Source organism: Lissotriton vulgaris, chromosome 6 (assembly GCF_964263255.1).
Source record: "Lissotriton vulgaris chromosome 6, aLisVul1.2, whole genome shotgun sequence".
Classification (NCBI taxonomy): domain Eukaryota; kingdom Metazoa; phylum Chordata; class Amphibia; order Caudata; family Salamandridae; genus Lissotriton; species Lissotriton vulgaris.
Window position 1 is genome coordinate 1,034,762,063 of NC_141694.1, and position 15,358 is coordinate 1,034,777,420.

A 15,358-nucleotide genomic window follows, 5' to 3' on the forward strand; every position below is an offset into this window, starting at 1 on the left:
TAACATTTCCAGCTAACTATAATTGCTGTGAAACCTATGGTTTTTTCAGTGAATATATATATATATATATATATATACACTAAAAGCATGGGTTTCAGGGGTGTTATAGTTAGTTGGATATTTCACTTGTGCAAAAACATAGAAATCCCTCCTTTATAGTTAGTTCTGCTTGTTGGGGTTCAGGGGGGGCGGGTGCCTTCTGTCTAGACCCCCGATCCTTGGTTTTAGCGAGTAGTGGCAAGTGCATGTGCGAATTTATGGACGCTCCCTTGGGCTCGCTTTAAAAGGGCTTGCCTGCAGGAAACCGGTGCTTGGTTTCTTTGATGGTCCCTTGCCGTGTGTTTCCAGTTCCTGTTTCCCTACCTTGTTCCCTCTCTATTGCGGTCCACGGCTGTGGGCCTTAAGAGGGCTGGTTTTTGGCTCCCCTTTTCCTACGATTCCTGTTTTCCTAACCTTTGGGGTATTTTTGAACCATTAGTGGGGACCTGTTTTGAATTTGATTATGCTACGGGATACGCGGCTGCGTTTCCCTTGTGAGCTGGGCGTCCCGTTTTCCTCTTGTTGTAGTTAAACCATCTTGTTGTGTATCTTTTGGGTGGTTTTACGAAGGAGCCGAATAACGGCCTTTTTTTGTGCTACCTTCGTGTCCTTTTAGTCACAGGGGTTTTTTGGGTGTCTTCTTCGTCCTTGGACACCTTTTTTCCCCTATCCCTTCCCAGTCCTCTTTTCGTTGCTTGCTGATTCCACCCCCTTTGTTATTCTCAGTGTTTCCTGAGGGGGCGTGGTTGGTCTGGGGTTACGGAAGAAAAATCCAATACGAAAGCAGTCGATTGTTTCCTGTTTCCTTTAAGCTATTCCCGAGTGGTGACTGGGGTAAGCGGGGAGGTCGGTGGGTTCGTGTGTGTTCTTAGCACTTGTTCGGTTAGTAGGGTGTGTCTAATCTTATCCCCCTTTTCTTTTTCAGTGGTCTCGACTGGGGTCAAGCAGTCCGCTACCAGGGGTTTGAAGAGACACGCTGCATTCCCCAAGACCTTGGGTTCCCTGGTTTTGTTTACCCACCCTCTCCCGGTGTCGTGTTCTCCATCACCCAGAATATATCTGTGGGTGTTGGGGTGTCACGGCGAGGGTAGGGGATTGGGACGTTCTTCACTCCTGCGGTGTTTGGCTGGTTGGCAGGCAGAACAGAAAACCAAGCCCACAAATTGATACACCGCCCGAGTGAAGAATGGTTGAAGAGGCAACAGGAGGGGCATCTTCGATGCAGGATCTCATGTAGGCCTTTGCACTTTTGCATGGTGAGGTCCAATCCCTTAGACAAGAGAACCATGAGTTACGGTTGACACTGAGTGAGGTTAGCGCCAAGGAAAACACCAAGAGGAGAGGGAGGGATCCCTCAGTGAAGGTCAAGACCCCAGTGATTCAGCCAGCTACATTTAAGTATGAGAGGAGTGGGGGGCAGAGTGGGTCTCCTTTGTCAGTTACTGTTAACACTCCAGTGCCGGTGCCTCTGGCTGCTCCTGAGAGGTTCACCGGAGATAGTAGTAGATACGCTATCTTTATGAATCAGTGCCATTTGCACTTCATGTGTCGACCAGCTGCTTTTCCCGATGACACTACTAAGGTAGCGTTTGTAATCTCATATCTCTCGGGTACTGCAGCTGGTTGGGCGGTTCCCTTAGTCGAATGCAATGACGCCGTGTTAAGTAGTTTTCCGGCGTTCAAGCTCCAAATGCATAGTCCGTTCGCTAAGCATGCGTTTATGCAAGCAAGCGATGCAGAATTGTTAAAGCTAAGGCAGGGGAAGCAGGACCTTCTGGCTTACGTGGCTACCTTTAACCGCTTAGTAGCAGAAACTCAATGGCCCGTTGCAAAAAGAACATCTTTGTTTTCTCAGGGCTTGTGCGAAGACTTAAAGGATATAGTCTCGCAGGTAGTGGACCCCCCCGAGGATTGTGTTGAGTTCATCGATTTGTTGGTAAAACTCAACCGCAGACTGTGTGAGAGGAAGGGGGAGAGGACCAGGTTTCAACCCTCGAGGGCAACCGTAACCAAGAGAGAGACACCGGAAATTTGGGATGTAAAGACAGATCCCGAACCAATACAGTTAGGTGGGGTGCGAGGTCCCTTAACTAAGGAGGAAAAGGAGCAGAGACGACTGTTGCAGTTGTGTTTGTATTGCGGGAGGGGTGGGCACTATGCTCGAGAGTGTCCTGTGAAACCGTCCCAGTTGAATGTGAATAAGGCTGTGGCTTTCGTAGGAGGGGGGTGTGAGAGGCCTTCTGTCCTTGAGAGTAGCAGTTGCAATCCTTATGATATACAAGGAGCAGTGCAAAGAGTCCCGCACCATTTCACGGTGTCAGCCTGCTTTGCATTTTCATCTAGTAGTAGAGCATCCCTGTAGGTGTTATTGGATTGTGGGGCTACAGGGAACTTTATGGATATCAGTTTGGTCGAGAAGTTGAATGGTTCCGTGTGTGATGAAGAGACAACCTGAACCTGTGAGGGCCATTGATGGGACGGAACTGTCCTCTCGGTCAATCGTCCGCAGACCGAACCTTTGCTGATGACATTCGATAATGGGCATTCTGAGACAGTTTGTTTCGATCTTATAGCCGCTCCAGCATTCGGGGTGGTGCTCGGGGTGCCCTGGTTACAGGCCCATAATCCTAGGATTGATTGGGCACGGAGGTTGGTCACGGTCGATTCAGAGTACTGTCTTCTGCACTGTTATTGTGATGCGACCGACTGGGTGTCTCTGTTGTCTTGTGCAGCGAGTGGCTGTGTTCAGAACAGCTTGCCTTCTTCGTTTGTAGCATACAAGGTAATGTTTGATAAGGTCAGGCGTGTGTTTTGCCTCCTCACAAGGCTTTTGATTGCCGGATTGATTTGGTTCCGGGGTTGTCTTGCCCTGTAGCAGGGTTTATGCGTTGTCGGAGCCGGAGGAGAAGCATCTACAGCAGTACTTGGACAAAATGTTGGGTTCATTCGACCATCTTCTTCGCCTGTGTCTTCCTCCATCTTTTTCATACCTAAGAAGGAGGGTGATCTCCGCGCTTTCGTGGATTACAGAACGTTGAACAAAGTTACGATAAAGAACAAGTACCCATTACCACTCATACCGGTGTTGTTAGATCAGCTGCGGCATGCCAGGGTATTTACAAAGCTTGATTTGAGAGGTGCTTACCATCTCGTTCGCGTCCGAGAGGGCGATGAATGGAAAACGACGTTCCGCACTAAGTTTGGTTTATTTGAGTATTGTGTTATGCCTTTTGGTTTATGTAATGCCCCTGCCGCTTTTCAGTTTTTCATTAATGAAGTTTTGTGTGAGTTTTTGGATATCAGTGTGATTGTTTACATTGATGACATTTTGGTTTTTTCCCAGTCCCTTGAGGATCATGATTCTCATGTTTCACAGGTTTTGTCTAATTTGTTGGAACACCGTTTATTCGTCAACTTGGATAAGTGCACGTTCGGTGCGACGCATGTTGAGTTCTTGGGTTTCTTGATTTCGGCGGATGGTATTAAGATGGATCCCCGGAAAATTGAAGCCATTATCAACTGGCCCATTCCTGCATGTGTCAAGGATATATAGGTACTTCTTGGATTTGCCAACTTCTATAGGTGTTTTATCAGCCATTTTTCGGAAATCGTTTCGCCTATGACTTCTTTTTTGAAGAAGGGAGTGATTTTTGATTGGACGCCTGTAGCACAGTCAGCATTGGAATGTTTGATTGGGCAATTTACATCTGCTCCAGTGTTAATGCATCCTGATCAGGCCCTCCCGTTTTATGTAGAGGCGGATGCGTCCCAGCTGGCAGTTGGGCGTGTGTTATTTCAGCGTGACAGCGTGACTGGGTTGATGCATCCAATTGCGTTTTTCTCGAAAAAACTGCTACCTGCTGAGCAGAATTACACCGTGGCAGAGAGGGGGCTATTGGCCATAAAGCTGTCTTTTGAGGAATGGCGACACTATCTTTGGGTTGCTCGTCACCCCATTACGATCTATACTGATCATAAGAACTTGGAGTTTTTCCGTTCTGCCAGGGCTTTGACTCCCAGGCAGATGAGATGGGTGCTGTTTTTCAATGACTACGATTATACCATCACGTATAGGCCAGCAGCTCAACAGGGGAAGTCTGATGCTTAATCTCGGATTTATGCGGATCCGTCGCAGAGAGGGCGGGTAGAAGAGAACCGATTAATGATTCCAAGAGAAAGGATTGTTGGTTGTGTCTCCATGGACGACTTTTTGGTTAAAGTTCAAGATGAAATGAGACAGTTGGACATGGCTCCGTGGTTGTCGGAACCTGGGTTTACGTTAAGGGATGGGTTGTTGTATCAGGCCAACAAGCTGTTTGTGCCCCCTGAGTTGCGTACACTGGTTCTTACTTATTGTCATTCTTCGTCTTTGGTTGGGCATCCTGGGGTTAAGAAGACCAAGGAGATGTGTTTGCGTTGGTTCTGGTGGAAGTCCTTAGCCCACGATGTGCAGGTATTTGTGGCCTCATGTCCGGTGTGTGCTGTTAGTAAGTCCTCGCACATGTCACCATCTGGGTTGTTACATCCTTTGCCAGTGCCTCCCTCCCCCTGGCATAAGATCAGTATGCATTTTGTGACCGATCTGCCGCCTGATTCAGGGTTTACGACCATATTGGTCGAAGTGGATTTATTCACTAAGACGGCACACTTCGTTTCCCTTGCTTATGTTACCCACGTCTAGGGAATTGGCTGATGTATCCATGGCACAAGTGATAAGATTACATGGGGTGCCTACTGCCATCGTTTCAGACAGAGGGGCACAGTTTGTATCACACTTTTGGACTGCTCTATGCCTGTCTCTAAAAATTGATGTACCGTTGTCATCAGCCTATCATCCACAAAGCGACGGGCAAACGGAACGTACCAACCAAACCATGGAACAGTATTTGCGATGTGTGTTAACGTCGCTGACGGGCAGTTGGGTATAAGCCCTTCCTGTTCGCCTATAATAACAGTATGCACTCAGCATTAGGTATGTCGCCGTTTTACTGTTCTATGGGTTCCATCCCAAAACTATTCCCATTCAACCATCTGAGAGGGTGCCTGCAGTGGACTCCCTTAGTAGGGATTTGATTGACATCTGGAAGAAGGCTCAACAGCAGTTGTTTGAGTCTAAGAGGGCCATGAAGGCACAGGCAGATAGGCATAGACGGCCAGCTCCCCTTAATGCAGTGGATGATAGGGGTTGGCTCGCAACGAAAAATCTGAGGTTGCCGGGACCGAGGAAATTACAGCCTCTGTTTGTGGGTCCCTTTCTTGTCCAGGAGGTGGTGAATCCAGTTGCGATTAGGCTGACCTTACCGGATGAGTACTGTATCCATCCGGTGTTTCATACATCCTTATTGAAGCCATATGTCACCACTACTCAAGAGTTGCCACCTCCTCCTCCTGTTTTGATTGATGATAGCGTGGAGTATGCAATTAATGCTGTATTGGACTCCAGGAGGAAGAGGGGACGATTGTACTACCTTATAGACTGGAAGGGGTATGCCCCCGAGGATCGCTCCTGGGTACCAGCGAGGCAGGTGCATGCTGTCAGCGTCTAGCCACTCCTTGGGTTTCTGTGTGATGCCAAAACGGGTCCACCTCCAGACTTCCCCAACTCTGGAAAGAAGCAACTCAGAGTAGTGAGGTAGTCAGGCGAGGTAAATAATAAGAAGGCCGGGACCAGTGGAAAGCGGGAGAACCTGCAACATAAAATACAGATTTAATACATAGGCAAGCAAAACTTACTACTCTCATATTATTCTCGCTAGAACTCGCTAGTACCTTTCCACTGGCAGTGAAGTCCTGTAGTGAACTTCTAACAGGCAGGGACTCCAGCTTCAACTTAAAGTACCTACAACAAGAAACCACAATGATAAAACACAGATTCCGCTACCACCACTTACGCCCAAACTGCAGTATTCGAACATACATACCAACTTTCAATTATCCGGATTCAACATAAACACTGATCCCAGAATAGGGCGTTCTTCTCAATCAGAAATGAGAGTTGAACGAGCCCCTAACATAAGCGCTCCACCTGTTCGGAGCAAAGGTAAGAGATCATAAAATAATAAACTCAGGGTCCATTGAAGTGAAAGAAAAGAATTCCACAGGACTGTACAATCCAACCACGCTTCCTTCAGCGCAGCAGTAAGGAAGGAAGAAATCCGAGCCACGGACACAGTTACCAACCACTTGTTCTGATTAGATCAAAGGACAAATGCTAGGCTCGCTGTAGGCATCGGTTTGGCTCCCTTGGGGATAAGCGCATTCACAGCGCTAAAAAAATAAACAAACTCCCATCCGGTGATCGCACCAAACAGGAGGCATCCTTTGAGATTCCCACAGGGGAATGAGCGTTGAGAGGAGCAGCGCTTCCTTCAGCGCGAACGATACATCCACTTCAGAACTCTTTCCGCTCCACCCTTCTTCCTGACTGGGAGCTTCAGAACGAGCCAGGCGCTTACTTCAGCGTCGGAAGGAAAGAGACACACGGGAGACGGCAATGAGCTGAACGCTTCTTCAGCGCACTAAGGAGGTATGAAGAAGCACACCTCACAGCAGGATACAAAACTGTAGACAAGAGAGAGCCTCCACGCAGCCAGCGTAAGACTCGAAGCACGGACAACAACTGCAAAATGGCAGATTACGCGCACCTCTCCCCATACCTGACTGGGCAATATAGACGTTGCTCCTCCCCTATCAGGCATTCTGGGAGATGTAGTTCGGGCGCATAAACCAGGCAATGTAGGCGCTTTGAACGCTGCAGGTTCCGGTCAGTGCCTGACAGAATTCCCTACTCCCATGCGCCTCCTAGATCCAGGCTTATCAGGACAACGGGTATGGAACTCCCGCACCGCCCAGGGAGCATGGACATTGGATGATGGTTCCCACGAATCGTCCTCTGAACCATATCCTCTCCAAGAGATGAGATACCAGAGCCAACCGCTTCTGATGTTAGAATCCAGCACCTTACAAACTTCGTACTCCAGCTGTCCATTCCGAACCACCGGCGACACAGCTCGTCTAGCCGCTCCCAAAGCCGGTTTCAACAGACTGCAGTGAAATACCGGATGTATGCGCAAAGAAGCAGGCAGCTTAAGCTTGTACGACACTGAGCCCACAGGGCGCACCACCGGATAAGGCCCAATGAATCGGGGATGAAATATACTCCTTTAACGGAAGCGGATATTCCTGGTTGACAACCACACTCTTTCCCCGGCCTTGTAGGTAGGACCTTCCTGACGTCTGCTATCGGCCCACGACTTTACAGTCTTTTTGCAACATCCAGGTTGCGGCGTATCTTGATATGTACAGCCTGCAGACGTTTGATCAGCATAGCCACGGTGGGTTGGTTGGTAATGTCACAGGGAACCGAAAGAGGAAGCACCTTGGCATGGAAACCATGATTGGCCCAAAAGGGAGAATCCTTGATAGAACTATGCCATGAATTGTTATATGACAACTCTGCTAACCACAACATAGCAACCCATGATTCACTAGCCTCTTTAGCATAACAGCGCAGATATGTCTTGAGTGTCTGGTTTAGTCTTTCCGTCTGGCCGTCTGTCTGCGGATGGAAACTCTTCGAAGTAGCCACCTCGATTCGGAGATCTTTGCACCACATTTTCCAGAACCGGGCCATGAATTGCGGGTCCACGATCCGAAACAATAACCCTTGGGAGTCCAATCAACCTCACCACCTGTGACAGCAACAACTGGGTGGTTTGTCCGACTGTGGGCAGGTTTCTACAAGGGACGAAGTGTCCCATTTTAGTAAGACTGTCTACCACCACCATAATGGCTTCGCACCCTTGGTCTTTTGGCAGGCCTACTACAAAATCCAGACTGATGGTATGCCATGGTTGTGTTGGTGTAGGTATAGGAACCAGTTTGCCTTTAGCTCTACAATGTTTGCCTTTGGCTCGAGCACACACATCACACTGTTTAATCCATAGGTTTACATCGTTTTTCATGTATTCCCACCAAAACTGTCTCTGTACGAGCTGTAGTGTCTTTTTTACACCAGAATGTCCTGCTACTACAGTGTCGTGGCACCAGTTGAAGGCCTTCAATCTGATTTCCTTGGAGGGAAGGTATAACTTGTTGTTCACAAAGGGCAAACCATGTTTGAGAGTTCTTGACGTGCTGTCATTGACCCACCGTTTCCACTATTCCTGATTTCTCTGGTTCTTTACCTCATCTAAGAAGTTCTCTGTGGTAAGGGAACACAGCACCTTCTCGGGTGAAATGATGGCTTCTGGTGGGATGTCTTGTTTTTCTAGCACATCCTCTTGTCTGGATAGAGCATCCGCCTTTCCGTTCTCTGACCCTGGCCTGAATGTAATTACGAAGTCGAACTCTGCGAAGAAGAGCATCCATCGCATTTGACGTTGTCTGAGATGTCTGGCGGTCTTCATATATTGTAAATTACGGTGGTCAGTGTAGACCGTGACGGGATGTTTGGCCCCCCATAAGTAGTGCTGCCATTCTTCAAAGGCTTTCTTGATGGCCAATAACTCTTTTTCGGCCACCGTGTAGTTCAGTTCGGCTGGACTCAACTTCTTGGACAAAAAGGCTACTGGATGTAATTGTCCCGAGAAGCGATCTCGCTGTGAGAGCACTGCCCCAATAGCAATGTCGGAGGCCTCTGCTTTCACCACGAAAGGCACCTCAATCTGCGGATGTTGGAGAATGGGGCCGATGTGAATGCCTTTTTGAGGCACTCAAAAGCGCTCTTTGCTTCCTGAGTCCAACAGAAAGGATGTCCCTTTCTTAGCAGATGTGTTAAAGGGGAAACCAGCTGTGAGAAGTGTGCAATGAACCTCCGGTAATAATTCGAAAATCCAAGGAAGCACTGCACATCTCTTACATTCTTTGGGATAGGCCATTCTTGCACTGCCAAAACATTCCTTTCAGCCATACACACCCCAGAGGGGCTCAGAATCACACCCAAAAACTCCACCTGCTGCACATGGAATTCACACTTGTTCAATTTGCAGAACAATCCATTCTCCTGCAATTTCCGCAAAACCTGCTTTACATGATTACCATGACTGTTTGTGTCTTGCGAGTAGATCAAAATATCGTCAATGTAGACGACTACGAACTTGTCCACATAACTCTTTAACACATCGTTCAGGAAGAACTGAAAAGCCGCTGGGGCATTGCAAAGCCTGAACGGCATCACTAGATATTCGAAAAGGCCATAGCGAGTTTTAAAGGCCGTCTTCCACTCATCTACTCCTCGTATCCGTAACAGGTGAAAAGCCCCTCTCAAGTCTAGTTGGTAGTAAATGACTGCTTCACGAACCTGATCTAACAAAACGGTGATGAGTGGAAGAGGGTAGCGATTTCTTACAGTGTTCTTATTCAAAACCCTGTAGTCCAGACATGTTCGCAATTCACCATTAGCTTTTTTAATAAAAAACAGAGGTGAAGCAGCAGGTGAGCGGGAAGGACGAATAAACCCTATGTCAACATAATGGTCCAGGTACTCCCTCAGGTGTTGTGTCTCGGGGTCTGATAGCGCATACACCCTACAAGAAGGCAGTACCGCTCCCGGAATCAGATCTATTTGACAATCGTACTTTCTGTGTGGGGGTAGTATCTCCTCCTAAGTTTCACTAAACACCTCTCTGAACTCTGCATAGGCCGGGGGTAGTACAGTTTCCTTTTCAGCAGCGGTAGCAACCTGATAGACTTGTGTGAGGGCTAGTACATGATTGCTTAACGGTTGGACACAGGATGATAGGCACTGTTCCGACTCAAAACTTAAAGACTTTTGTGTCCAATCAATTTTGGGGTTATGCTTCCATAACCAGGGCATTCCCAATATCACCTTGTATTGAGGCGCTTCAATAATGTTTAAGGTTATTTTTTCCACATGCATGTTCTCTTCTCCTTTCCTGACCAGTTCTAGCTCTTCTGTTACTTCCGTAATGGGCCCTGACTTCAGCGGCTTCCCATCCACTGCTAAAACCCTTTCCGGAGTGTTCCTAGGTACACGAAGCAACTCCAGACGCTGTACTAGTCCACTATCAATAAAGTTTCCGGTAGCTCCTGAATCTACCATTACCTCTATGTTATGCGAGCCCTTGTTATCTGTGAGACTCATCTGCAGAACAATGTGAGACACAGAAGGAATGACCTCAGCTCCTGCCAAAGTTGGGACTCTCAACGCGGTTGAAAGTTCTGTTTCCTTCTCTGGTAAAGCTTCTACACTGACCGGTCTCTGAGGAGACATGGTAGTGACTGCCACTTTCTTGTTGCTGGAGTATGTACCTGGCTTTTTCGGTTTCGTGGGGCAGTCTCTCACGAAATGTCCTTTCCTGCCGCAATACATGCACAACCCCAACGATCTGCGATTCTCTCTATCAGCTCAGGTTAAAGGGGCTCTAACTGCTCCGATTTCCATAGGCTCAGCTTTCTGATCAGTGGTGGAGGAAGCGGATCTAGGACTCTTCTCGGTTTTCTCCCCCTGACCGTAAACCCTTTCACCTCTCCTTTCTGCTAGTCTATGGTCTAGACGCAGTGTCAGATTCATCAAATCCGTGTACGTTCTGGGCAGGTGGTCTATTTGTGCTAAGACATCTTTCATGTCATCTCTAAGCCCCTGATATATAACGACATACGCTTCTCCTCTGGCCACACAGTTTCTGCTATCAACCTGTTGAACTTAGTCAGATAGGTGACCAAGTCCTGTTTCCCTTGCTTTAGTTCTAGCGATTCCCTGTCAGCTGACATTGTGGTAGCATGCCTATCAAACACTCTTTCCAGTTCTCAACGAAAAGAGTCCCAATCAGATAGGGGTGGATCATCGTATTTAACCAAGGGCACTGCCCAGTTTGCTTCATCCCCGGTCATATACGAGATGGCAAACGCAACTCGGGAATGATTAGTCGGAAAAGAAGCAGGTTTACACGAAAAGTGCAGCAGAATTTGTGTGAGAAAGGTCTGATTCTTGGATGGATCACCTGTAAATCTTTCGGGACTAGCCAATGGAATGGGCAGGGGTACGTTCACCTGTATCTGTGATGAACCTTGATTGGCATCAAAAGGGTTTCTTGCCTGTCTATCGACTTTCTCTGGAAGAGCGGCGGTTTCCGCTTTGGAGGCTGCTAACTCTTGCTGTACCAGCACAAGCGCTTGTAAGACATCATCTAAGGAAGCCATGTTTGCGCATCACCAGAAACCAAAGGAGCGATATATCTTGGGCGCGTAATTCTGTCAGCGTCTAGCCACTCCTCGGGTTTCTGTGTGATGCCAAAAGGGGTCCACCTCCAGACTTCTCCAACTCTAGAAAGAAGCAACTCAGAGTAGTGAGGTAGTCAGGCGAGGGAAATAATGAAGAAGGCCGGGACCAGTGGAAAGCGGGAGAACCTGCAACATAAAATACAGATTTAATACATAGGCAAGCAAAACTTACTACTCTCATATTATTCTCGCTAGAACTCGCTAGTACCTTTCCACTGGCAGTGAATTCCTGTAGTGAACTTCTAACAGACAGGGACTTCAGATTCAACTTAAAGTACCTACAACAAGAAACCACAATGATAAAACATAGATTCCGCTACCATCACTTACGCACAAACTGCAGTATTCGAACATACATACCAACTTTCAATTATCCGGATTCAACATAAACAGTGCTCCCAGAATAGGGCTTTCTTCTCAATCAGAAATGAGAATTGAATGAGCCCCTAACATAAGCGCTCCGCCCGTTCGGAGCAAAGGTTAGAGATCATAAAATAATAAACTCAGGGTCCATTGAAGTGAAAGAAAAGAATTCCACATGACTGTACAATCCAACCACGCTTCCTTCAGCGCAGCAGTAAGGAAGGAAGAAATCCGAGCCACGGACACAGTTACCACCTACTTGTTCCGATTAGATCAAAGGACAAATGCTAGGCTTGCTGTAGGCATCGGTTTGGCTCCCTTGGGGATAAGCGCTTCCACAGCGCTAAGAACATAAACAAACTCCCATCCGGTGATCGCACCAAACAGGAGGCCTCCTATGAGATTCTCGACAGGGAAATGAAAGTTGAGAGGAGCAGCGATTGCTTCAGCGCGAAAGATACATCCACTTCAGAAGTCTTTCAGCTCCACCCTTCTTCCTGACCGGGAGCTTCAGAACAAACCAGGCGCTTACTTCAGCGTCCGAAGGAAAGAGACACACGGGAGACGGCAATGAGCTGAACGCTTCTTCAGTGCACTAAGGAGGTCCGAAGAAGCACACCTCGCAGCAGGATACAAAACTGTAGACAAGAGAGAGCCTCCACGCAGCCAGCGTGAGACTCAAAGCACGGACAACAACTGCAAAACGGCAGATTACGCTCACCCCTCTGGGCAATATAGGCGTTGCTCCTCCCCCATCAGGCATTCTGGGAGATGTAGTTCGGGCGCATAAACCAGGCAATGTAGGCGCTTTGAACGCTGCAGGTTCCGGTCAGCGCCTGACACATACGTCTGTTTCATCGCCAGCACCCTGGGAAGCCTAGGCCGGTGGGAAGGCTTTTGGGGGGGGGGGGTACTGTTGGGGTTCAGGGGGGGCGGGTGCCTTCTGTCTAGACCCCCGGTCACTGGTTTTAGCGAGTAGTGCCAAGTGCATGTGCGAATTTATGGACGCTCCCTTGGGCTCGCTTTAAAAGGGCTTGCCCGCAGGAAACTGGTGCTTGCTTTCTTTGATGGTCCCTTGCCGTGTGTTTCCAGTTCCTGTTTCCCTACCTTGTTCCCTCTCTATTGCGGTCCACAGCTGTGGGCCTTTAGAGGGCTGGTTTTTGGCTCCCCTTTTCCTACGATTCCTGTTTTCCTAACCTTTGGGGTATTTTTGAACCATTAGTGGGGACCTGTTTTGTATTTGGTGATGCTACGGGATACGCGGCTGCGTTTCCCTTGTGAGCTGGGCATCCCGTTTTCCTCTTTTTGTATTTGAATCATCTTGTTGTGTATCTTTTGGGTGGTTTTACGAAGGAGCTGAATAACGGCCGTTTTTTGTGCTACCTTCGTGTCCTTTTAGTCACAGGGGCTTTTTGGGTGTCTTCTTTGTCCTTGGACACCTTTTTTCCCCTATCCCTTCCCAGTCCTCTTTTCGTTTCTTGCTGATTCCACCCCCTTTGTTATTCTCGGTGTTTCCCGAGGGGGCGTGGTTGGTCTGGGGTTACGGAAGAAAGATCCAATACGAAAGCAGTCGATTGTTTCCTGTTTCGTTTAAGCTACTGCCGAGTGGTGACTGGGGTAAGCGGGGAGGTTGGTGGGTTTGTGTGTGTACTTGGCACTGGTTCGGTTAGTAGGGTGTGCTAATCTTATCCCCCTGTTTTTTTCAGTGGTCTTGACTGGGGTCAAGCAGTCCGCTACCAGGGGTTTGAAGAGACACGCTGCATTCCCCAAGACCTTGGGTTCCCTTGTTTTGTTTACCCACCCTCTCCCGGTGTCGTGTTCTCCATCACTCGGAATATATCTGTGGGTGTTGGGGTGTCACGGCGAGGGTAGGGGATTGGAACATTCTTCCCTCCTGCGGTGTTTGGCTGGTTGGCAGACGGAACACTGCTAACTATAACTCACGCCCCTACAATTCACTGCTGATGATGTCACATATTACATCGCTCATGACATGGTCAGTGACATCACTGATGACATCACTGATGACATCATCCATGAGATAAATTGATGCATCTTCTCACACCCTAATATAACTTTTGACTTTGAGCGGGTCTATTGCGACAGATATCCCAAAATGGTGCTATAGGTTTCTGAGTGCCATATAATCCTAAAGCATATCTCCACTTTCCTACATTGGATTTTTGTTGTTTTGGTGTCATTTAAAAGATAAAAATATTTCCTATTTTCATAAATTGGTGTTCGATTTTTTATCATGCTGTGTGTCCTTAATATTTACTTATTTGGTGTTTTTAAATGCTTTACATACCTGTCTTTAAAGTTAAACTTGCCTGCTCGCAGCCAAGCTACCAAGGCTTGAGCATGGGAATATTTTCTAAGACCTATTCTAAGCCCTATACTGGGTTAGTGGCCTTATTGCCAGTGGCTGACTTACATTTGCCCCTACCAATAATCCACTTTCCAGCATTTGGTGCTCAGCTGTGTGGATGAGGACCTGCGTTTAAAAAGTACACCTTTCAAGAAAGTGAATTAAGATTGTACATATTCTCTAAATTGCCCTAGAACAAAACTTTTGAGTTTGATTTTTGTAATTTGCACTAAACTGTTTTTAATCCATTGTTTTGATATTCCAAATTATTCTAGGTCTGCTTTGCCTAGTTATTGTGACCCAAAAGAAGGGAACCATGGAGATGGACCTGGATAAACTGTCCCAGTTTTCAGAGGGTGCTCTTATGGTACAGTGTAGGCTTAGGGGGCTCCCTGCTTCCAACAAGATTAGGAAGACAGGGTTGCTTAAGTCCCTACCAGCCTGGGCTGGGGTAGCTGAGGAGACTCAAAGGGGGATGGAAGGTGAGCCCCGCAAGCTCATCCCAGAGGGGGGTGAGGATGATGCCTATTCTATTTTTTCTAGTGTTAGCCATATGATTCTAGATGGTGAGAGGGGGGAAGGGTCCCTTACTCAGGAACCACCACTGTCTCTTGCAGAAAGACAGCTTAAGGCTCAATTAGCTTTGATAGCTTTGTAGCAGAGGAAACTGTAAATGTCTGAGAAGAGATGGGAGAGGGAGGAGGTGTTGAAAAGAAATGGTGGCAGTGAAAATTATCAAGATTTTGAAATATCAAGGGGTGGTGATCTTGATCATAAACTTCCCAAGGGTATAGTACCCAAGTAAACTGAGGGGGATGACACTGAAAAGTGGCTAGCAGCTTTTGATAGGGCTCTTAGAATGAGTAGGGTCCACTTTAAGTATTTGGGTGCACTCCTGTGGAAGTTGATTCTAGTAGCTGGGAGGGATAAGCACCTGACCCTAAAGGGAGTGGATGCAGAATCATACCAGCAGATGAAGACATGGTTAGTCAATTGATTTGGTCTGACTCCAGAGCAGTACAGGGTAAAGTTTAGAGGCACCCAGAAATTGAGTTCAAAGTCTTGGGTAGACTTTGTGGATGTTTCAGTGAAGGCACTGGAAGGCTGGATTGTTGGTAACACTGTTGACACATATGACAGATTGTATAATTTGTTTTTGAAAGAACACATTTTGACTCATTGTGCAGAAGAGAAGTTACACCAGTATCTAGTGGACTCTAAGCTGAAAGACCACAGAGAGCTGGAAGAGGCAGCTGATGAGTGGGTGAGAACTCTGGTTTCTTTCCTTACAGCACCCGGGGGTGACCATAAGAAAGGAGGACAGGTCCCTCCCCAGATCAAAGT